This window comes from Eretmochelys imbricata, chromosome 1 (genome assembly GCF_965152235.1).
Source record: "Eretmochelys imbricata isolate rEreImb1 chromosome 1, rEreImb1.hap1, whole genome shotgun sequence".
Taxonomy (NCBI): domain Eukaryota; kingdom Metazoa; phylum Chordata; order Testudines; family Cheloniidae; genus Eretmochelys; species Eretmochelys imbricata.
In genome coordinates, this window is record NC_135572.1 from 349,774,627 (window position 1) to 349,797,754 (window position 23,128).

At 42.5% G+C, this 23,128-nt stretch overlaps 1 protein-coding gene across 1 annotated transcript in view; it reads left to right on the top strand.

Moving 5' to 3' along the window:
* Window positions 1–10,561: 10,561 nt before the first annotated feature.
* PRKCQ (protein kinase C theta) overlaps window positions 10,562–23,128 on the top strand; it is an 89,300-nt gene continuing 76,733 nt past the window's right edge. The window contains exon 1 of the mRNA XM_077836937.1: window positions 10,562–10,679. The gene's annotated coding sequence lies outside the window, so the exon portion shown is untranslated. The remainder of the gene's footprint in view (window positions 10,680–23,128) is intronic.

Genomic DNA, 23,128 nt, shown 5'->3' on the forward strand with positions numbered 1-23,128 from the left:
GTTCCCGCTATAAGAAAAGCATCAGCATTGAAAAGTAGCCACAGCAGTGACCCGTGCTCCTTTTTTTATGGCAAGTGCACTGGCTACTTGATGCTTAAATCCAACTAACTGAACGCAGAGAGGGAGAGCAGTTTTTAGCCTTCTTCCATGGCATCTACTGGATTTGGGTCTCGTGGCTATTCAATATCCCCTTATGGCTAATAAATAGCTGTATATAACCAGTCATTAGAAAAAGAAAAAATAACACTGACAAATATTTTGAGGTGAGATACTGCAAAGAGGCCCTTTGCTTGGGTAAAAATGCTTGATCAGTTGCATTTTTTACTAAAAAATGTGGGTGGTTTTCAAATACAGGAAAGAAAACACAACGGCTTGTGGTGATATTTTCCACCAGAAAGATGCAGCTTTAAGGGCTTTTGGTTTCCAAATGCCTACACCCACTTCGAAGGGCCTCCTGTGCTGTAGGAGGTAATGCCCAATGAGCTGTGCATGTAGAATGCAGTGACAGCAATAAGACACACGTGTTGCAATGGAAGCTCTGCATCAGCTGCCACCAAAGCTTCAGCGTCATGCACCCCAATGGGATCAGCTCTGATGGGAAACAATGCACGCTGCATTACTCCTCCAATTCATAGACACAGAGCCCACGGGTCCTTTCTTTCTGTAACACCCACCCTCCTCTTGACCACGACCAGGGATCTCTAGAGCTAACGCCAGGAGCACCTACGGATTGAGCTGGAGAACTACATCCTGAGGCTGGTAGCAGTACCAGACCCACAGCCTCAGTGGGTCAGGCACAGAGGGGGACCCACAACACACACGGACAAGTCAGTTAGACTTGCACACTGAAATCTCCCATTGACCCCATTGTGAGTTTTGCCCTAATATAAAATGTAGCTTTGGGCCTGAAGAACTCTGCTGCCAACTCTCACTTCCGCCGCAGCACCTGCTGATTTAAGGTCAGTTTAGGGTCTTTCCTTTCAGCTAAATAGTGACGGCTCCATGATCCCTTCCATTTCCAGATGAGGAATGATCTGCAGATTTAGAAGGCTGACACCCTCCCCCTCCACCCTGGCTTATTCTATGTGGGGTGCCAAGGGCAGATCAGTGACAGTGTGGGTGAGATTGAAAAGAAATAATAAAATGCTAATAATATCTACCACTGATTAGACTGCAAACACTTCAGGGCTGGGACTGTGTTGTATAAAGCACCGGGCACGTGTCCAGTGCTATATAAAACTGACAGTTTAGTTTTCTGCAGCTCTCCTTTGGTTTTGGATGTGAAGAAAACCTTTATATCCTGACCGCTTATGATACCAAAAGCAAATATAATACACCCTGATGTGGACAAGAGGGCGGGATACGTAACTTAATGGAATGAGCGCAGCTAAAATGTGAGATTGTCCATCTTATGAAATGCCTTTTGCGTTCCCTGAGTTGATCTTTGTTCCAATAACAAGAAAATGCATTGTACTGGGTTGAAATCAGTCTAGTGTATGTCAGCGGAGGGGGGCAGTTGGAAGGTTCTACATTTATTTACTCCCTGACTTCCAAAAGCCAAATAGTCTTTTCTTTTCCTTGAGATCCCTTCTGTTCTTGCCGTGATGATATTTTAGGAAACCTCAGTTAGGGCGATACAATAGCATCTTGCTTTGCTACAGCAGCATTCAAACAACCATCCCCGAGTGCTTTAAACTTAGCACTAAAGCTATCGAATGATTCATTTTGAAAACGCTGAAGAGCACAGTGCCCCTTCTAAGGCCGGATTTGGGAGATGTGACAGACAATTGCTCCTTACGTCAAATGTCAATGATTCGCCCCAGCAAAAGTGCAAAGGGCTTTAGGCCTTGCAGCACCTCATCCTTAGACACCCTGTGAGCTAGTGGAATTCTCTGGCCCATCGTCGGTGCCCTGGCTCCTGGTACCATGCATCAGGAGAGATAGATGCCTAAGGAAGGTGTTCTCAGAAGCCAGTAAACTGAGTGAAGAACTGCCTAAGCTACCCAGGAGTGAAATGCAGAGGAAAGGGGCAGGGCCTAAACCCCACCCCTTAGATATATTTAGGCACCCAACTCCCATTAATCTGGGGCTCCAAACATCTGGTGGATGGGCCAGACGGATGCATCCCCTGGTGTCCAGTCCCAGCTTCTGGCAGTCAGAGGCATAGGGACACCCAGAGCATGGGGCTGCATACCTGACCATTTTGGCTAATAGCCACTGATGGACCTACCCTCCACAAATTTATCTAATTCCTTTTTGAACCCAGTTATGCATTTGGTCTTTTCAATATCCTTTGGTAACTAGTGCCACAGGTTGATGGGGCATAGTGTGAAGAAGTCCTTCCTTTTGTTTGTTTTAAACCTGATGCCATTAATTTCATCAGGTGACCCCTGGTTCTTTTGTTATGTGAAGGGGTAAGTCATTCTTCCGTATTCACTTTCTTCACACCAGTCATGATTTTATAGACCTCTGTCATATTCCCCCCTAGGCGTTTCTTTTCTAAGATAAGCAATATTTTTAATCTCTCCTTTTATGGAAGCTGTTTTGCTAATCATTTATGTTGCCCTTCTCTGTGTCTTTTACAATTCTAATGTATCTTTTCTGGGATGGGGCAACCAGAACTGCACACAGTATTCAAGGTGTGGGTGTACCATGGATTTATATAGTGGCATTATGATATTTATTGTCTTATTATCTGTCCCTTTCCTAATGATTCCTCAGATGCTGTTTGCTTTTTAAACAGCTGCTGGACATTGAGCAGATATTTTCAGAGAACTATCCATGATGACTGCAAGATTTCTTTCTTGAGTGGTAACAGCTAATTTTGACCTCAGCATTTTGTTTGTATAGTTAGGATTATGTTTTCCAATGTGCATTACTTTGCATTTATCATCATTGAATTTCATTTGCCATTTTGTTGCCCACTCGCCCAGTTTTGCATGATCCCTTTGTAATTCTTTGCAATCTGCTTTGGACTTAACTATCCTAAGTAATTCTGAATCATCTGCAAACTACCACCTCACTGTTTACCCCTTTTTCCAGATCATTTCTGAGTATGTTGAACAGTATGCATCCCAGTTCAGATCTTCGAGGGACACTGCTATTTATCTCTCTCCACTGTGAAAACTGACCATTTATTCCTACCCTGTGTTTCCTGTCTTTTAACCAGTGAGAGGACCTTCCCTCTTAACCCATGACTGCTTACTTTGTGTAAGAGCCTTTCATGGCAGACCTTGTCAAAGGCTTTCTAAAAGTTCAAGTACACAATATCCACTGGATCACCCTTGTCCACATGTTTTCTGACCCTCTCAAAGAATTCTAATAGATTGGTGAAGCATGATTTCCCCTTACAGAAGCCATGTTGACTCTTCCCCAATACATTGTGTTCATTTATGTGTCTGATAATTCTGTTCTTTACTAAAGTTACACCCAGTTGGCCTGGCACTGAAGTTAGGTTTACTGGCCTGTACTTGCCAGGATCATCTCTGGAGCTTTTTAAAAAACATCGGCATTACATTAGCTATCCTCCAGTCATCTAGTAGAGACGCTGATTTAAGTGATAGGTTACTTATCACAGTCAGTAGTTCTGCAATTTCATATCTGAGTTTCTTCAGAATTCTTGGGTGAATACCATCTGATCCACGTGACTTTTTACTATTTAATTTATCAGTTTGTTGCAACTCTTCCTCTGTTGACATGTCAGTCTGGGACAGTTCTTCAGATCTGTCAAGTAAAAATCGCTCAGGGAATCTCCTTCATATCCTCTGCAGTGAAGACTGATGTAAAGAATTAATTTAGTTTCTCTTCAAGAGCCTTTTGTCTTCCTTGAGTGCTTCTTTAGCACCTTGATCATCCAGTATCCCCACGGATTGTTTGACAGGCTTCTACTTCTGATGTACTTAAAAAAAATTGATGTTAGAGTTTCTGTCTTTTCCTAGTTGCTCTTCAAAAATTTTTTTGGCCTGTCTAATTATACTTTTACACTGGACTTGTCAGAGTTTATGCACCTTTCTATTTTCCTCAACAGAATTTGTCTTCCAAATTTTAGAGGATGCCTTTTTCTCTGGTTTCAGAGTAACAGCGGTGTTAATCTGTATTCGCAAAAAAAAAAGGAGTACTTGTGGCACCTTAGAGACTAACCAATTTATTTGAGCATAAGCTTTCGTGAGCTACAGCTCACTTCATCGGATACAATGAATCATCCGATGAAGTGAGCTGTAGCTCACGAAAGCTTATGCTCAAATAAATTGGTTAGTCTCTAAGGTGCCACAAGTACTCTTTTTCTTTTTGCCTTTTTCTCTCTTCTTCTTTTACTCTGTTGTTTAGCCATGGTGGCATTCTTTGGTCTGCTTCATTTATTATTAATTACTAATTATTTATTATTTATGATTGTTGTTGCTGTTGTTGTTGCTGTTATGTGGGATATACATTTAGTTTGAGCCTATATTCTGGTGTTTTAAAAAAGTTTCCATGCAGCTTTCAGGCATTTCACTCTTGTGGCTGTTCCATTTCATTTAGCTAGCTTCCTCATCGTATAGTTCCTCTTTTTGAAGTTAAATGCGTCTATGGTGGCTTTCTTTGGTGTTTGCCCTCCTACAATGCAATTTAATTGCATTATGGTCTCTATTACTGAGAGGTTCAGCTATATTCAGCTCTTGGACCAGATCCTTTGTGCCATTTAGGACTGAATAAAGAATTGCCTCTCCCCTTGTGGATTCCTGGAGTACCTGCTCCAAAAAGGAGCCATTAATGGTGTCTGGAAATTTTGTTTTTGCATCCTGCCCTGAGATGGCATGTATCCAGTCAATATGGGTACAGTAGAAATCCCCCAATTTTATTGGAGTTTCTGTTTTGATAGCCTCTCTAATATCCCTGAGCATTTCATAATCACTGTCATCATCCTGGTCAGGTGGTCAGTAAGATATTCCTACTGCTATATTTTTATTATTCAAGGATGACATTTTTGTACACAGAGATTCTGTGGTACCATTTGATTCATTTATTATATTTGACTCTGCGTTTGCTTTCACATATATATTGCCAATCTCTCACCAGCATGACCTACGCTGTCATTCCTATATATTTTGTCCCCTGGTATTACTGTGTTCCATTGATTATCATCATTCCAACAACTTTCTGCCTTCTGATGTTCTGTGATGCCCATAATATCAATATCTTCATTGAATACCAGGCACTCAAGTTCACCCATCTTAGTTTTTAGACTTCGAGCACTTGTATACAAGCTTTTCGACTTCGAGCATTTATCAAATTTGTCAATATTTAGTTGTCTGCCTTCATGTGATGTAACTGAATGAGACTCTTTTTCATTTGACTGTTTCTCTTCAGCTCCTACCTGTACTTTATCAACTTCTATCCTCTCCTCTTTACTAGGATGTAGACTATCCCCTTTAATAAATCCTCCCCTAAGTGATAGCTCTGTCTGAACTGTATGCTCCTCCACATCAGTCGGCTTTCCCGCAGTTTAAAAACTTCTCTACTACCTTTTTAATTTTGCATACCAGCAATCTGGTTCTCTTTTGATTAAGGTGGAGCCCAGCCTTCCTGTATAGTCTTCCCAACAGGTCCCCCAGTTCCTAATAAATCAAAATCCCTCCTCCAAACACCACTGTCTCATCCACTCATTGAAACCCTGCAGTTCTGCCTGTCTCACAGTCCCTGCACATGGAACTGGAAGCATTTTGGAGAAAGCTACCCATGAAGAGACTGGACTTTAATCTCTGACCTAAATTTGGCCTCTAGGATCTCTCTCCTACCTTTCCCTACCTAGGTGCCATGACCGCTGACTCCTTCCCAGAACTGCACATAAGTCTATCTACAGGTTTTGAGAGGTCCACAACCTTCACCCCCAGCAATTCAGCATGCAGTTCTCCTGGTCATCACAAACCCAATTATGTATATTTCTAATAATGGAATTCCCTGTTACTATTACCTCTCTCTTCTTAATAACAAAGGTTCCCTCCCCTAGAGGGATCTCTTCAGTGCGAAAGGACACTATGGCATCATTTGGAAGGAAGGTCCCAATCATGGGATGGTTTCCTTCCACTCCAGTTTGCTATTCTCCTTCTCTGAGGCTTCCATCCTCCTCAATGGCACAGAGGCCATCAAACGGGGGACGGGACCAGTGTCCTGAAAGTCTCATCTGTGGACATCTCTGTCTCCCTTAGCGCCTCCAGTTCAGGCACTCTGATCTCAAGAGCCCACACTTGGTCTCTGAGGCCCATGGGTTGCTTGCACTAAATGCACATATAGGCCGCTTGCCCACAAGGTAAGTAATCCTACATGCAGCATTCAGTGAAATAAACTGGGCAGCCTCCCCTCTGCTTATGGACTTCTGCCTGCATTTTTTTCATTCTTGTGGGGGGGAGGTGTTTGTTCTTTGTTTTGTTGTTATTGTTTGGGTTTGGGGAGATTATTATTGGACTACATTTACAGAGCATTAAGTGTATGTGGCTTTCATGCTTTCTCTCTAAACTCCCTCTCAAAAATCCTGTTTGCTGTTCCTGTTCACTAGCTCCTCCTAACTTGCACCCAAGAGTTTTAAAAGAGTTGGCTGAGGAGCTCACTGGCCTGTTAATGCTGGTTTTCAATAAGTCTTGGAATACTGAGGAAGTTTGAGAAGTTGGGAAGAATGCTAATATTGTGCCAATGTTTAAAAAAGGATAAACAGGATGATCTGGGTAATTATAGGCCTGTGAGTCTGACATCAGTCACAGGCAAGATAATGGAGCAGCTGCTAAGGGACTTGATGAATAAAGAATTGTGGGAAGGTAATATAATTAATGCCAATCAACATGGGTTTATGAAAAATAGATGTTGGCAAACTAATTTGATATTTTTATGTGATTATAAATTTGGTTGACAAAGGAATGGTGTTGTTGTAACAGATTTAGACTTCTGTAAGGCATTTGACTTTGTACTGCATGACATTCTGATTTATAAAAACAGAAAGATATAAAATGAACATGGCATGTATTACGTGGATTAACAGCTGGCTAACTGATTGGCCTCAAAATGTAATTGTAACCAGGGAATCATCATCAAATGGCTGTGCTTCTAGTGGGGTCCTTCAGGAATCAATTCTTGGCCCTATGTTATTTAATATTTTTATTAATGACCTGGAAGGAAACATAAAAGTATCACTGATGAAGTTTGCAGATGACACAAAAATTGGGGGAGTGGTAATTAATAAGGAGAACTGCTCACTGAAATAGAGTGATATGGATCACTTGGTATGCTGGGTGCAAGCAAACAATATGCATTTTCATATAGCTAATGTATGTATTAGCCTACAGGATGGTGGGGGGAGCTTTATCCTTTTAATGATTGAAAAAGATTTGGCATAATCAGCTGCAGGTGAGCTCCCAGTCCAATGCTGTGGCCAAAAGTGCTAATGTGATCCTGGAATGCATACACGGGAATCTTGAGTAGGAGTAGAGAGGTTATTTTCAGGGCTGTCAAGCAATTAAAATAATTAATCACGATTAATTGCACTGTTAAACAGTAACAGAATACCATTTATTTAAATTTTTTGGGTGTTTGCTGCATTTTCAAATATATTGATTTCAAGTACAACACAGAATACAAAGTGTACAGTGCTCAATTTATATTTATTTTTGATTACAAGTATTTGCTCTGCAAAAAAACAAAAGAAATTGTATTTTTCAATTCACTCAATACAAGTCCTGTAGTGCAATCTCTTTATCATGAAAGTTGAATTTAGAAATATAGAATTATGTCCAAAAAATGCATTACAAAATAAATGTAAAATTTTAGAGCCTGCAAGTCCACTCAGTCCCCCTTCTTGTTCAGCCAATCACTCAGACAAACAAGTTTGTTTATATTCGCAAGCGATAAGGCTGCCTGCTTCTTGTTTACAATGTCACCTGAAAGTGAGAACAGGTGTTCTCATGGCACTGTTGTACCTGGCGTCGCAAGATATTTACATGCCAGATGCACTAAAGATTCATATGTCCCTTCATGCTTCAACCACCATTCCAGGGGGGACACATACACGCTGATGATGGGTTCTGCTCGATAACTATCCAAAACAATGCAGTCCAACACATGTTCATTTTCGTTATCTGAGTCAGATGCCACCAGCAGAAGGTTGATTTTCTTTATCAGTGGTTCCGTAGTTTCCGCATAGGAATGTTGCTCTTTTAAGACTTCTGAAAGCATGATCTAAACTTGTCCCTCTCAGATTTTGGAAGGCACTTCCGATTCTTAAACCTTGGGTCGAGTGCTGTAGCTATCTTTAGAAATCTCACATTGGTACCGTCTTTGTGTTTTGTCAGATCTGCTGTGAGAGTATTCTTAAAATGAACAACATGTGCTGGGTCATCATCCGAGACTGCTATAACGTGAAATATATGGCAAAATGCTGGTAAAATAGAGCAGGGGACATAGAATTCTCCCCCAAGGAGTTCAGTCACAAATTTAATTAATGCATTATTTTTTTAACAAGCGTCATCAGCATGGAAGCATGTCCTCTGCAATGGTGGCCAAAGCATGAAGGTGCATACAAATGTTTAGCATATCTGGCATGTAAATACCTTGCAATGCCGGCTACAAAAGTGTCATGCAAATGGCTGTTCTCACTTTCTGGTGACATTGTAATAAGAAGCAGGCAGCATTATCTTCTGTAAATGTAAACAAACTTGTTTGTCTTAGCAATTGGCTGAACAAGAAGTAGGACTGAGTGGACTTGTAGGCTCTGAAGTTTTACATTGTTTTGTTTTTGAGGGCAGTTATGTAAAAAAAAATCTACATTTGTAAATGGCACTTTCATAACAAAGAGATTGCACTACAGTACTTGTGTGAGGTGAATTGAAAAATACAATTTCTTTTGTTTATCATTTTAAGAGTGCAAATATTTGTAATCAAAAATAATACTCACTTTGATTTCAATTACAACACAGAATACAATATATATGAAAATGTAGAAAAACATCCAACATTTTTAATAACTTTCAATTGGTATTCTATTGTTTAAAAGTGAAATTAAAACTGATTAATCACGATTAATGTTTTTAATTGCGATTAATTTTTTTGAATTAATGGTGTGAGTTAACTGCGATTAATCGACAGCCCTAGTTATTTTATCTCTGTATTTGACACTGGTGCGACTGCTGCTGGAATACTGTGTCCAGTTCGGGTGTCCACAATTCAAGGATGATGTTGATAAATTGTAGAGGGTTCAGAGAAGAGCCAGGAGAACGATTAAAGGATTAGAAATCATGCCTAAGGGTGGCTGATAGACCCAAGAAGCCTGATCTATTTAGCTTAACAAATTTCAGAGTAGCAGCCATGTTAATCTGTATCCACAAAAAGAAAAGGAGTACTTGTGGCACCTTAGAGACTAACCAATTTATTTGAGCATAAGGTTTTGTGAGCTACAGCTCACTTTATTGGATGCCTGCAGTGGAAAATACAGTGGGGAGATTTTATATACACGAAGAACATGAAACAGCGGGTGTTACCATACAGACTGTAACAAGAGTGATCAGGAAAGGTGAGCTATTACCAGCAGGTAATTGGACTGAACTGCTGAATTGGAATTAATTTGCAAACTGGACACAATTAATTTAGGCTTGAATAGAGACTGGGAGTGGATGTGTCATTACACAAAGTAAAACTATTTCCCCATGTTTATTCCCCCCCCACTGTTCCTCACACCTCCTTGTAAACTGCTGGAAATGGCCCAACTTGATTATCACGATAAAAGGTCCTCCCCCCCCCCCACCGCACCCTCCTGCTGGTAATAGCTCACCTCACCTGATCACTCTCCTTACAGTGTGTATGGTAATATCCATTGTTTCATGTTCTGTGTATATAAATCTCCCCACTGTATTTTCCACTGAATGCATCCGATGAAGTGAGCTGTAGCTCACGAAAGCTTATGCTCAAATAAATGTGTTAGTCTCTATGGTGCCACAAGTCCTCCTTTTCTTTTAGCTTAACAAAGGGACAGTTAAGGGCTGAGTTGATTGTAGTCTATAAATATCTGCAGGGGATACAAATATTGAATAACCGGCTCTTCATTCTAGCAGAGATAGGGAGATCAGGAGCCAAGGGCTGGAAGTTGAAGCCAGGCAAATTCAAAGGTGAAGGGTACATTTTTAACAGTGACGGTAATTGAGCACAGGAACAATTTACCAAGGGTCCTGATGGAGTCTCCTCCACTGATTCCTTTTAAATCAAGACTGGCAGTTTCCCTAGAAGATCTGCTCTAGGAATTCCAGTGGGGAAGCTGTCTGTGCTCTGTGGGAAGTCCTAGAGGGTCACGACGTCCCCTGCTTTCCAGCCTCCTCCGGATCTGTGAATCTCTAGTCACACACTCAGCGCATGATGCTGCCAAGCGCAGGAAATCCACCGAGTGGGGACTCTGTCCCGGGGCTGGGAGGTTACTGAGCCTCCAGAGGCAGGGGTGGGGCGGGGGATTCCTTGCCCAGGGGGAGGAGGGGTCTGCGAGAGGGGCGGGGAGGTGAGGGGAGTCCCAGGGCGGCAGCCAGCCAGGCTGAAGCTCCCCACTCACTTCCCCCCGGCAGCGGAGGCGGTGGGTGGATGCAGCAGCTGGGGCAGGGCGCGGAGCTCGGACGGGGGCAGCCGCTGGGATCGCTGAGCCCCGCTGCGGCCCACCTCCAGGCGGCCGAGAACAGGTGGGGTCCGCGGCGCGTTGCGGGGCTTGGGGCGGGGGGTGTCCCGGGCTGGGGTGCGGAGCGCAGAGCGGAGGGAGGTGCGGCGCGGGCGCTGGCGCTGAGCGGGGAGTGGCGATCTCTGTGTGTAATGGTGAGAGAGACACACGGGGTGTGTAACTGTGAGTTACAAACGTGTGTATGTGTCGTGGTGAGGGACACGCAGGGAGGTGTGTGTGTGTGATGGTGAGAGATACACACTGGATGGGTGTGAGAGAGAAACACAGGGGGTGTAATTGTGAGTTACACCCATATGTGTGTGTAATGGTGAGAGATACACACAGGGGTGTAACTGTGAGAGAGAGAGAGAGACACACACAGGGGTGTGTATATGTGCAATGGTCAGAGATACACATGGGGAGGGTGTATGTGTGTAATTGTGAGAGATACACACAGGTGTGTGTAAGGGTGAGAGATACACACGGGGTGTAACTGTGAGAGAGACACACAGGGGTGTGTATAGTGCAATGGTCAGAGATACACATGGGGAGGGTGTATGTGTGTAATTGTGAGAGATACACACAGGTGTGTGTAAGGGTGAGAGATACACACGGGGTGTAACTGTGAGAGAGACACACAGGGGTGTGTATAGTGCAATGGTCAGAGATACACATGGGGAGGGTTTATGTGTGTAATTGTGAGAGATACACACAGGTGTGTGTAAGGGTGAGAGATACACACGGGGTGTAACTGTGAGAGAGACACACAGGGGTGTGTATAGTGCAATGGTCAGAGATACACATGGGGAGGGTGTGTGTGTGTGAGAGAGAGACACACACAGGCATGTGTAATTGTGAGAGAGACACACATGGGTGTGTGACTGGGGGGGGAGGGATAGCTCAGTGGTTTGAGCACTGGCCTGCTAAACCCAGGGTTGTGAGTTCAATCCTTGAGGGGGCCATTTAGGGATTGGGGCAAAAATTGGGGATTGGTCCTTCTTTGAGCAGGGGGTTGGACTAGATGACCTCCGGAGGTCCCTTCCAACAACCCTGATATTCTATGTGAGAGAGAGACACACAGGGATGTGTGTGGGTGTGAGATACACCTGGGGTGTTGTGTGTGTTATAGTGAGAGATCCACACAGCAGAGTGAGCGAGTTTGTGTAGGTGAGAGTGAATGTAATTGTGTGGAGGGGGTCTCAGTGTGTTATTGTGAGAGAGGCATATAGAGGTGTTGTGAGAGAGAAAGAGGATGTGTGTGATTGTGAAAGATGGCTGAAGGCGTGAGTGTGAACATCAGGGGAGAGTGGAAGCGTATGTATAACAGTAGGAGCGATTGTGTGTTTGTAAAAAGCGACGATGGGAGAGTGTGTCGGAAAACACATTTGTGTGGGAGGGAGCATATATGTATGTTTGCAAATGAGAATGCAACGCACGAGAAAGGGCATCCATGTACATGGCAGCGTGTTGAAGGGTGATGGTGTATGTATGTGACCATGTGTTGATATGTGAAAGTGTGCAGCTGTGTGTATAAGTGTCAGAGCGTGTGTGTGTGTGTGACCGAGAGTGTCTGTGCCTATAAAATGTGCATGAGAAAAGGAAGTCTGAAGTTCCAGGAGATTTTAGTGTCTGAATGAGCAGAAACTGAAAAAAAGAAAGTTTTGAGACGGTCTGGGTGGTTTTGTTGTCATTTTATTCAACTTGGGTGACATTAAACCTGCCATTTCTACCTTAATGTCTCTCTCATTTTGTTCTCGTTTTAAAGCACCCTGCTCAAACTGAAACCCTACTCATATTTTTTTTGAAAAGAGCTTAAATTAGTTTCAAGTCCTACATCTGAGGCTCCCCACAAGTTTCTGTGGTTTCACAATCACATTTTCCTGTCTTTAAAAATTGTTTTTCTCTCCCCTGATGCTGTATGAATACATAGAACAGGGGGAAATGACTGGCTGTACATGGGGAACAGAGAAAATGGCTATAAACAGAGTGTTCTGGAAGCTCCAAAATAAACAAACTGGAACAAATAGAGAAAACACTTTCCCCCTTCTAACCTCTTTCATGTACAGTCATTTGAGGTGCCTCTTTGTGACAATGGCAGGCAACGGATTTTCAGGCAGAAAGTGGGATTTTGAAGTTGACAGTATATCTCTTTAACGCTGTAAATCATTTTGGCATCCAGCATGTAAGGAGAGGCACTGCAGAATAATATGGTGATGGATTTGAAAGTATATTTGAGAGGCCTTCAGCAACTAACCAACTCCCGCCTGCAGGCGTAATGTATGTAGTGAGCTGCATTTCCTTTCTCAGGGGTGGGATTTGAAAACTCAGGCTCAGTCCACTCAAGCATGTGACCTTGGTTATATTGTAACCTTAGAGTGTTGAATGCTAATGAAGTACAGTTAGACTCCTGGGCATAGTCAGATCCTTTTGGTCATTGCTTTTGATTGGTGGATACAATACAGTTAACTTTTCAATGATACTTTCCTTCATTACAGAACCTATTGACATGCTTTGCAGGGAGAGAGTTACATTCTTTTTCCACCAGTGAAATGCTCATTGCAGTAAAAATAACTTGACCAGCTGACAGCCACCCAACTGAGTCATGCTAATAAAAGAGTGTTTAGTAAGGTTACTAGGGCAGAAAGAGATAAAGTTTCACTGAATTGCTATTTTAAAAAAGAGAAATAGAAATGTTTGCAGTTCAGAGGGGGTGTATTTTGATTTCCATCTTGTTGAATTGCCAAACTTGGGTTCCTGTGTTAGGATCATGACATTTCTTATTTCAGAAAAATCCTCTTAAGTTTCCACCAAAACAATGGTATGTTTTCTGCACAGTCCCTTTAACGGTGGAATGTGTCCTAAGATACCAATCAAGACACTAACAATAATTGATTGCTCAATGGAGTTGACCATCTAATCTGATAAATGCGAAGCGGACTTGTATTCACTACATATGATGGTAGTTTGAATGGTCTCTTAAAACAGGAGGCTGCCCTAATAATCTCTTCTATGGGGTAAACTCTATTTCCCACCCTCAAGAGTACTTCCTTTCAAGGAAAGTCACCTATTCCCAAAGTTTTCTATGGTCCACACAAATTTAGTCTCCTCTATTCTGCTGTTGTGGAGAATATTTAAATCAGAAATAAAGAACCATGAAACTGCAGCTATGGAAAAAGTCATCAACACTAAAGAAAGGAATCGCCAGGATTTTAGCTTCCCACCATGAAACATTTAAGTTTTCCTCATTTTGGGTCTTTGTCATATATCACATCTGCACGTTGGCAGGTTAAAAGAGATATTTTCCACATTTCCCCTTATGAGAAAAGTAGGTTTTAACATGTGATGAGTGCTTTTTAATTTCTTCTCTTGTTGGTTGGATTTTGATCATAAAAAGCTATATTCCTGGCAGAGTATTATATGATGTGGTATTAACCATCCCCCATAATTTTATCTGCTTTTTTTCTGTTGGCTTTTTGTGTTAATTTTAATGGCTTTAAGTTTGTATCAGTTTAAAAGCTCTGCTCCAGATTCTGCTGTTGTTTATATTTCTGCAAACCTGTTAAAGCAAGAATTTGTGAAAGTGGACTGCAGTTTTTTGTGTGGGCTTTGAAGATTGATTTTGAAAAACATAAAATAAAAAGAAATTAAACACATTTGTATGGAGATCTAAAAACTACACATGTGGATGTACTGCACAGTGCTAAGTACGACCTTGGTCCTAGAATCACACACGAGTAACTTTCTGCCTGTTAACGTGAGGGACTTCTTGCCTTACAGTTACTCATGTGCATAAGGGTTTGCAGGATGGGGTCCTTGATTCAAATCAGGAAGTGGCCTGAGTTAAGCAGAAATCATGACCACTTATTTCAGTTCTAGTGTATTGTTCTCCTGTGGCCTATACTCACATCCTGTCCAAAATGTTTGATTTCTGATAATAGGGCTTTTTGGAAAGCAAGTGATTATCCATATTATTGTCAGTTTCTGTTAATTTTTGTAATTTTCCTGGCCTGTTGGAGATTTTTAATTTGACACAGATCATGCTGCATCCAGCAGCAGAGAAAAGGTTTATTAATTTTTTGGTACATTTAGAATGAGACCAGGTTGCTCTTGAAATTACACGCAGCTGTCCTAGCAGCGGATAACCTCTCCCGCTTTAGGGTTGTCAGATATTAGAGCTATTGTTTTCAAGCAGCTGGTTAGTACAGAATTGTGCTGTCAAATTACTCGACTCTTTTGGTATCATATATATTAAAACATAGTCATGCATTTTGGCCCACATCCTGCTGCTTGCTCATCAGGGCACATGTGGCCTGAAAGGCTGCATACAGGAAGTGTTAAGGGTATGGAATACTTGTGCAGGGACAGGGTGAAGGGAATACCTATGTATACCATGGAGCTGTCATTTTTCTTCAGGGTAATTAGTCAGTGTGGCCCAGTGGGTAATACACTGGACTAGAACTCAGGAGATTTGGCTTCTAGTTCCACCTCTATTACAAACCCACTGGGTTATGTTAGGCAAATGGCTTCTGTTTTCAGTGTCCTTGTCTGTAAACTGAAATTACTGATACCTTCTTTGTAAAGTGCTTTGAATCTACAGATGAATCTACCTAGCTAGGTAGTATTTTTATTATTTTCAGGAAGGGCTATTTCTAAGTCCTTTTTGACCATACAGGTGTTCAAATAAATGAATGCATGAGTTTTTATTTTATTTTTACTTTATTTTGCAATGGGAAAAGTGTATCTTTTTTCCCCACTCTCCTTATGCTTAAGAACAACTGACCCCCTTTTCCTTCAAGCCTTCAGAACAAATCTACCATTGGAGAGAGCCCCCAAACATGGAAAATTTCAGTCCAAGAGATGAAAGTTTCCAAAACTTAAGAGCAAATGACGAGGGGGTAAGAGGGGAAATTATTATGAATCCTTAATCATTGCAGCCTGCTCTATAATTAGCACAGAGGCTAACTGAGAATCAGGCCTAATAAGGCACCTTTTCACCACTCAAGCAGTGTAGTAAAGGGAGGGAGAAGGAGCCTTAATATTTCTACCTGCTTTAAGACACCTTAACTCTGCTAAAGCATGGAGGAAGAATGGTCTAGTGGATAGCATACTGGCACTAGGATCAGTGGGTTCAGTTTCCCCCTCAGTTTCAGACTTCCTGTGTGGTCTTAAACAAGTCATTCAGTCATCCTCTAGCTGCAAAATAGGGATGATATTTCCATAGCTCACAGGAAAGCTATGAATGTTTGTAAGGGGCTTGGATACTTTGGTGAATGAAAGAAGGCCAAATGAGCCTTCTGGTTTCAAACAGTCTTCGGAAACCTGACAATTAAGGCCATCACTTTTATGAAGGAGTCTCAATGGGTGGCTGTATAAAACCCAGAGAGAGAGAGAGAGGTTCCCGGGGTTGTGAGGCACCAGACGACCACCTGCCCTTGTGAAGGGGTCATGTCTATGCCTGCTGTGGATCAGCTCCCTAAAACCAACTGCTTTTGGCAGCACAAGCACTGCCTTCCCTGCCTCCACAGGCCTCGCTCTCTCTGGGAAGGTTTTGAGAGGCAGACACCAATCCCCTCAGAGCATTGCCTGCAGCATCCAGCCCCCTTTCCACTGAACATTCACAGAATTACCCGGCCTGTTGTTCCCAAAAGAATAGCACACACTAGCCTGTTGTTCCCTAGCTCGTAAGATTCAACTCAGGATCATCACTTTGCTTAACACCACAGCACTGAGGTAGGTTTGTAGTGAAAACAAGAATAAGTTTATTATCAAAGAACAGCGATTCAAGTGAAAGTGGATAAGAATATCGGAAACAAATGGTTACATATAAAATAAAAACATAACACCCTTTCTAAAGACTCCATTTAACTAACAGGTTAACATCCTGTCTAAAGAAGTCTATCGCTTCCAAAGTTCTCTTCAGTGTGTTCGACCAAGCCTGATTGAGACCCCTTTTTCATGAAGCAAAACTGCTGTCCTTTTAGTCCCTCAGTCAAGGGTGCCCATGTGTCTTCTCTGCCCCCCAGATATAGTCGAGCAAACATTTGATGTGCATCTGCAGACAGGGTTCCCCTCTGCTGTGCTGCTCTTCCTGAGAGAGAGCAGGTCTACACTAATGCTTATTTTGATATAACTTATGACATAAGTTACACCAACCTAAGTGCCGGTGTGGACAACGCTGTGCCGGTGGGAGATGCTCTCCCGCTGACATAGCTACTGCCACTCAGGGAGGTGGAGTAATTATGCCGCTGTACTGATTCTAGGGTAGACTAGCCATTAGAGTCTTTCCACAATCTTTCATTTGCCTTCAGTTCAGACTGGTGATGGGAAATCCATCGTGAACGAGACAATACTCAATTTACATGTAAATACGTAGGTAGAGCGAGATCTCTTGTCTGACAAGAAACCTGTTTTTTACCTTTGCCAGTGACCTGTGACTTGAGACAGACTTTAAGAATGTATTTTCAGTGTATATACATAACTCCTTAAACAGTTTATGTACATACATTTCACAGTGTGATGCCGGCTTTTATTTGAGACCTTACATGCCATTCTTTGGTACATATCCGACCCAAGAGATCCCTGCACTGCCCATTGCACTCCTTTGCCAGTTGACATTAAGAGGCTCTTGGGTCACAGTTGGTCATAAAACAGTGAGGTTAGAGACTGGATAAGTATATTGTGAATGGATGCTCTGGTATTGAGAACCATCTAAGTACCTACATAGATAGTATATCTTCTTTGTGCTGAAAGGTAAAAGATCACCCATAGCCTAGATATTCCATTCCAGAGCAAACAAACATGGAGGTTCAGAAAAATGTGCTTTTTCAGGCCATGAAGTTCAGTTCTTTCCATGTTTGTGTTATAGCACCAGGCACTGTCTGTGAAGAAAAATAAACCAAGTCCAGTCGACATAAGCCTCTCAGCCAGTAACCCTATATGGCATTTGATTATTTTGATCATTTCTGCATCATTATCAGCATGCATGTTAGCTCAGAGTGCATATGTAATGTTGTACTTCTCCAACATGGGGAGCCGGGGCAGTTTAATGTGTGTGTGTACAGATCACAGCACCTTCATTGAATTGCTGATGCCTGCTAAGTACACTTGGGGTTTTTAAGAGTCAGGTAATAAAGTAGTCTGATGATTTATGGGGAAATATAAACCAGCTAAGAAACTTGCCCAAAGCTTAGGCCAGATCCTAAGATCCTTTCTCAGATTTTACTCACTCCTTATTCAAGTGTAACACCGACAGACCCTGGTCACCGGCGGGCGGGATCGAACCAGGGATCTCTGGAGCTTAGTGCATGAGCCTCTATCGCATGAGCTAAAAGCCAACTGGCTCCTAGCTAAGGCTGTAGAGCAAACTCATTTAACTCACTGACAGAACAAGGAGTAATGGTCTCAAGTTTCAGTGGGGGAGGTTTAGGTTGGATATTAGGAAAAACTTTTTCACTAGGAAGGTGGTGAAGCACTGGAATGGGTTACCTAGGGAGGTGGTGGAATCTCCTTCCTTTGAGGTTTTTACGGTCAGGCTTGACAAAGCCCTGGCTGGGATGGTTTAGTTGGGGTTGATCCTGCTTTGAGCAGGGGGTTGGACTAGATGACCTCCTGAAGTCCCCTCCAACCCTGATATTCTATGATTCTAACTCTCTCTAAGTGGTCTCGGTGCCACTAGATGGGACAGAACACCACACCCAGGAGGTGTGTGGGTTACACAAGCAAACCTCCAGTGGTTTCCTCCCGGAATAATGACCACAGGATTTAGCCTCTTTATTAATTATAACCATATATCACTACCTATCCACAGTGCAGCTCTTTCTAATGTCAAATCATGGTCCCACTGAAGTCTCCCAGATTCTATGCTCAGATACTACAGTGATGAGCATAGTATAAGAACCTGCGTAGAACAGGATAGAATATTAAACCTCCCACCAATTCAATGGGACCAGGCTTTGGCTCATGGAGAATTGCACATGTGGGTGGATCATGTAACCTTTACTCAGCTGTGCATGTAGATTTAAGGCCCAGTGGGCCTGATTCTGGTCTCAGAATGACTCATTGGCTTTGGTGGAGTTGCTCCTAACTTAGATTGATGTAAAAAAGATCACAGTCAAGCCCAACGTGCGGTGTCACTTTTGTCCTAACCCAAATGTAGGGTCAAATTCTGCTGCCAGAAACACACATGTAACTCCCGTCAACCTCAATGGGAGGTTGTGTGTCCATAGCTGCGAAGCCAAATTTGGCCCTTAGACAGGTTTCTAAATAGCCTGCCCAGCAAGATGTTTTTCATTTTTAACCTATTAAAAATATAAATGGTACCAGGCCAAATTTTGCTAACAGTTTCCCTGGTGTAAATCTATAGGGACTCCACTGAAATCAACAGGCTTGCTCTGAATTTATACAGCTGTGACAGAACTCAGAATTTGGCCTCTTCCTTTAAAGCACACCATATGTGATGAAACAATGCACAACAATCAAGGGTGAAATCCGGGCCTGTTAAAGTCAATGGCAAAACTCCTGTTGACTTCAATGGGGCCAGAATTTCATCCCAAGATTTTAAGATATAGATTCGGTGTATTTGTGGGTTTTTTTAACATGCTGGATTAGCATGATGCTGCTTTGGCTCTTCTGTGCACCAATGGGCCTGATTCTCCTCTGATTTACACTGGTATAAATCAGAGGAGAATCAGCCCCATTTACACCCATGTAAATCAGGAATAACTCTGTTGAAGACAATGATGGGGGGGAATCGGGGCCAGTCGGAGGAGAGTCAGGTACAATATTTTTAGTGCAAAATGAACAGGTTGAGGCCTATGCAGATTTGTATTGGTGTGTGAATGGAATTTAAGCAAGGCCATACTGTGGCTGCCTGTAAAAATCAAATAAAGGCCCAAGCACTACTATGGGAAACACCCTTATCTGCCCAGAAGGGTGAAAAAGAGCCAGAGCTGGAATTTAGCCAGGCCTAGGTTTTCCCTTTCCTTCCCGTCCTGCACTAAAGCAGTAATGAGCGCTGTTTCTATTTAGATCTATCACATCAGTAAACTAGCGAACACCTGCCCTCCAGCTTCCGTTTTCAGCCACTTCCCACCCACCCGTTTCCCTCATTTTTTCCCCTGTATTTAAAAATACAGAAAGGGAAAGAAAAAAAAGGGCTTGCCATAGGAGTGAAAACTGTAACAATTAGTAAAGATACCACCTAAGCCAATATAGAATCCTCAAAGTCCGAGAGGTGAAAAAGGCCCGTTCAGTGATTTACCCCATACCCCTGCCTAAGCAGAATTGCTCCCTACAATGTATTTTCTAGTGTATTGTCCCATTTGTATTCAAATGTGTTGGTGCTTCTGTCACTCTAATAGATCTGACTGTCCGGAAATTCATTCTTAGGGTTAGCGTAAATGTACTGTTTCCCAGTTATAACCTCCTATCTGTTCTTATACTTCCTTGGTGTATATAACAACGAGGAGTCCTTGTGGCGCCTTAGAGACTAACATATTTATTTGGGCATAAGCTTTTGTGGGCTAAAACCCACTTCATCAGATGCATGGAGTGAAAAATACTGTAAGCAGTATATATATGAAAAGATGGGAGTTGCCTTACCGCATTAGCACTGACTCCCCACTTGGTAAGGCAACTCCCGTCTTTTCATATATATACTGCTTACTGTGTTTTTCACTCCATGTATCTGATGAAGTGGGTTTTAGCCCACGAAACCTTATGCCCAGATAAATGTGTTAGTCTCTAAGGTGCCACAAGGACTGCTCATTGTTTTTGCTGATACAACTAACACGGCTACCTCTCTGAAACTTGGTGTTTATGAATCTGATCTCACTGAAATAAATAGGTGCCTTTCACTGTCTTCAATGGGCTTTAGATCAGGCTCCGTAGCCTTTCAAAATTTGTAGATGGTTATCATGTCCTCATCTTATTCACCAGCTTACCAAGTGATACATAAGTTAATTCATTAGGCCCTGATAATGGAAAGCACTCGGGAATATGCTTAAGTTATCCCCATTAAGGAAAGCATTTAAGCACATGCTTAACTCCTATTGAAATTACTAGAGCTCCGGCTGGATGCATTGCAGGATCTGGTCCTACCTCTGTATGTTTGACATGACTATGACTTTCATCTAAAAAATAATGACTTTTAGGGTTTTTTTCATAGCAACGTATGACCTCTGTGACCTACAGAGCAAACCTCTTCTGGGATTTTTTACAAGTTTGATTCAATATATTCTGCTCACAGTAATGAGGCACCATTGCTTTACTATAAACGTGTATTTTTTTGTCATGACCAACAATCAACTTTAAAGCCCAGGTGAAGTGTAGAGCCAGAAGAGAAGGCAATGCAACCCTGAAGCTAGTCACGCTTTCTGAGTGCCTGAGTGCGTCACGATCACCTGTGCAATTACCATCAGGGGTTCTAGTGCGTAACCACAGAGGCTATTTGGACAATTCATTGTACAGTAAGAATGGGATCATACTATACAAGTAAAGTAAGTTACTATACAAGTATACTATACATACTATGAAGAAAAGGAGTCCTTGTGGCACCTTAGAGACTAACCAATTTATTTGAGCATGAGCTTTCGTGAGCTACAGCTCACTTCATCAGATGGTTAGTCTGGTTAGTCTCTAAGGTGCCACAAGGACTCCTTTTCTTTTTGCGAATACAGACTAACACGGCTGTTACTCTGAAACCTATACATACTATACATACTATACAAGTAAGTAAAGTAAGGCAAAATTCACCCCATGATGAATACTGAAGATCCTGGGCAAGGCCCTTCATGTCACAAAAGTCCTGAGATATGTTGTGTAGGGGTGGGATGGATGTTTCCTACATAGGCCAACATAGAGGGGAGTACAGGAAGAAGGCCAGAAGAGAAGCCACTCATGTGTGACAGCCTGGATCCGGTGCCTCCAAGGGACACAGAAGGGCAGTGGAAGCAGTTCTAGCCCATGGATTGACACAGCCACGCAGTGACCTCCCTGTGAGTTGGCAGTAGGTCATAGCTGCTTGAGCTTTGCTTAATTCTTCACACAGGATAAAACTCACCTGCGGAAAGCTCACCCTTTTAGGAGGGAATGTGACAAAGTGCCTAATTCTCGCCATCCTGGACTGAATGTAATACCCTAGAAGTTAATTTTATATTGGATCCTCTCATCCAGTCTGTATCCCACCATACTCAGTTCAGGTCACAGAGGAAAATAAGGGCAGAAGGAGAGAGAGAGACATTCGTGGGTATGGATAAAGGAGAAGAGATATCTCTTCAGCTGAGATGAGCTGGAAAATGCGCAAAGTAGAGAGCTACAGGGAGGTTGTTCAGAAGGATCTGCCAAGATCAGATGTGAGACTCTGCTAGAGGAAAGAAAAGAGGCCAGTGTTAACTAGACAGAGAGCTGTGAATTGGGCTACAAAATGGTTTCATAAACAAAGAATGCCATTTTTAACTGGAGCCTGGAATGAGTGGGGAACCGATGGAGTTGTTGGTGGATGGGATTGATGGGTTAGGAATGTAAGAAAGCAGGCAGAATTCTAGAGTCTGGAGAGCTTGGGAGCTGGAAAGACAGAGAGAAGGGCGTTGCAATAGTAACAACAAGAGGAGATGCAGATACAGGGCAGGACCTCAACGTCATGGCAGTGATGTCGCCAGGAAACTTTGTGGAGGTGATTTGTAGATATAGGAGGAGAGCTCAAAGTCAAGGCTATGGGCAATAGAGACCTATGGGAGACCTTAGCTGAGGATGGAGATAGAAGGTGTGGAGCTGTGCAAAAGGATGCTCCTCTGGCCCAAGAGAAATGCATCTGCCTTTAAGATAATTAGCTGAAGGGAGTAAAGATGAAACCACAAGGTACCTGGTCAAGTGAAAGTGGACAAGGATGAATGACTAAAGGTACCAAATGATAGTATAATTGAGTCTCAGCAATGCAAAAGTGTTCAGTAATACTGGGCTAGATGCTCAGCTGGTTCAAGGACTCTTGTACAGAGGATGCAGGTTTCCTGGAAAGTCTAGGGGTGGGGAGAGAGTGGAACATGACAGTCTTAGGGGATGTTCTTGAGGTGACCCTGTGTTTTGTCAGTCTGCTTTCAATTTGATCAGCTAGCTGGCTGGGAGCACCTTGTGGTGTCCACTCTACAGGGGCATTACAAAAACTGGGACAAAACACTGGGGGCAGGTCCTGAAAACAGGGACATTCCCAGACTAAAACAGGGCCTAAAATTAGGCTCCTTAATCCTAGTTTAGGCTCCTAAATAAGCATACTTGAGTACTAAAATATGGATTTCAGTTCCTCTGTGTGATAATCTTGGTCCCACTTTTCAGGAATACATGGTCACCCTAAGCATGTCCATTATCTAACTACTGTGCCTGATTTATGGGAGAGATCAGGGAGCTAGAGGTCCATATTTCTGTCCAGAATTAAGTGTGGATTCAAAACTGGGCCTGCAAAATGGAGGATTTTTAAACATC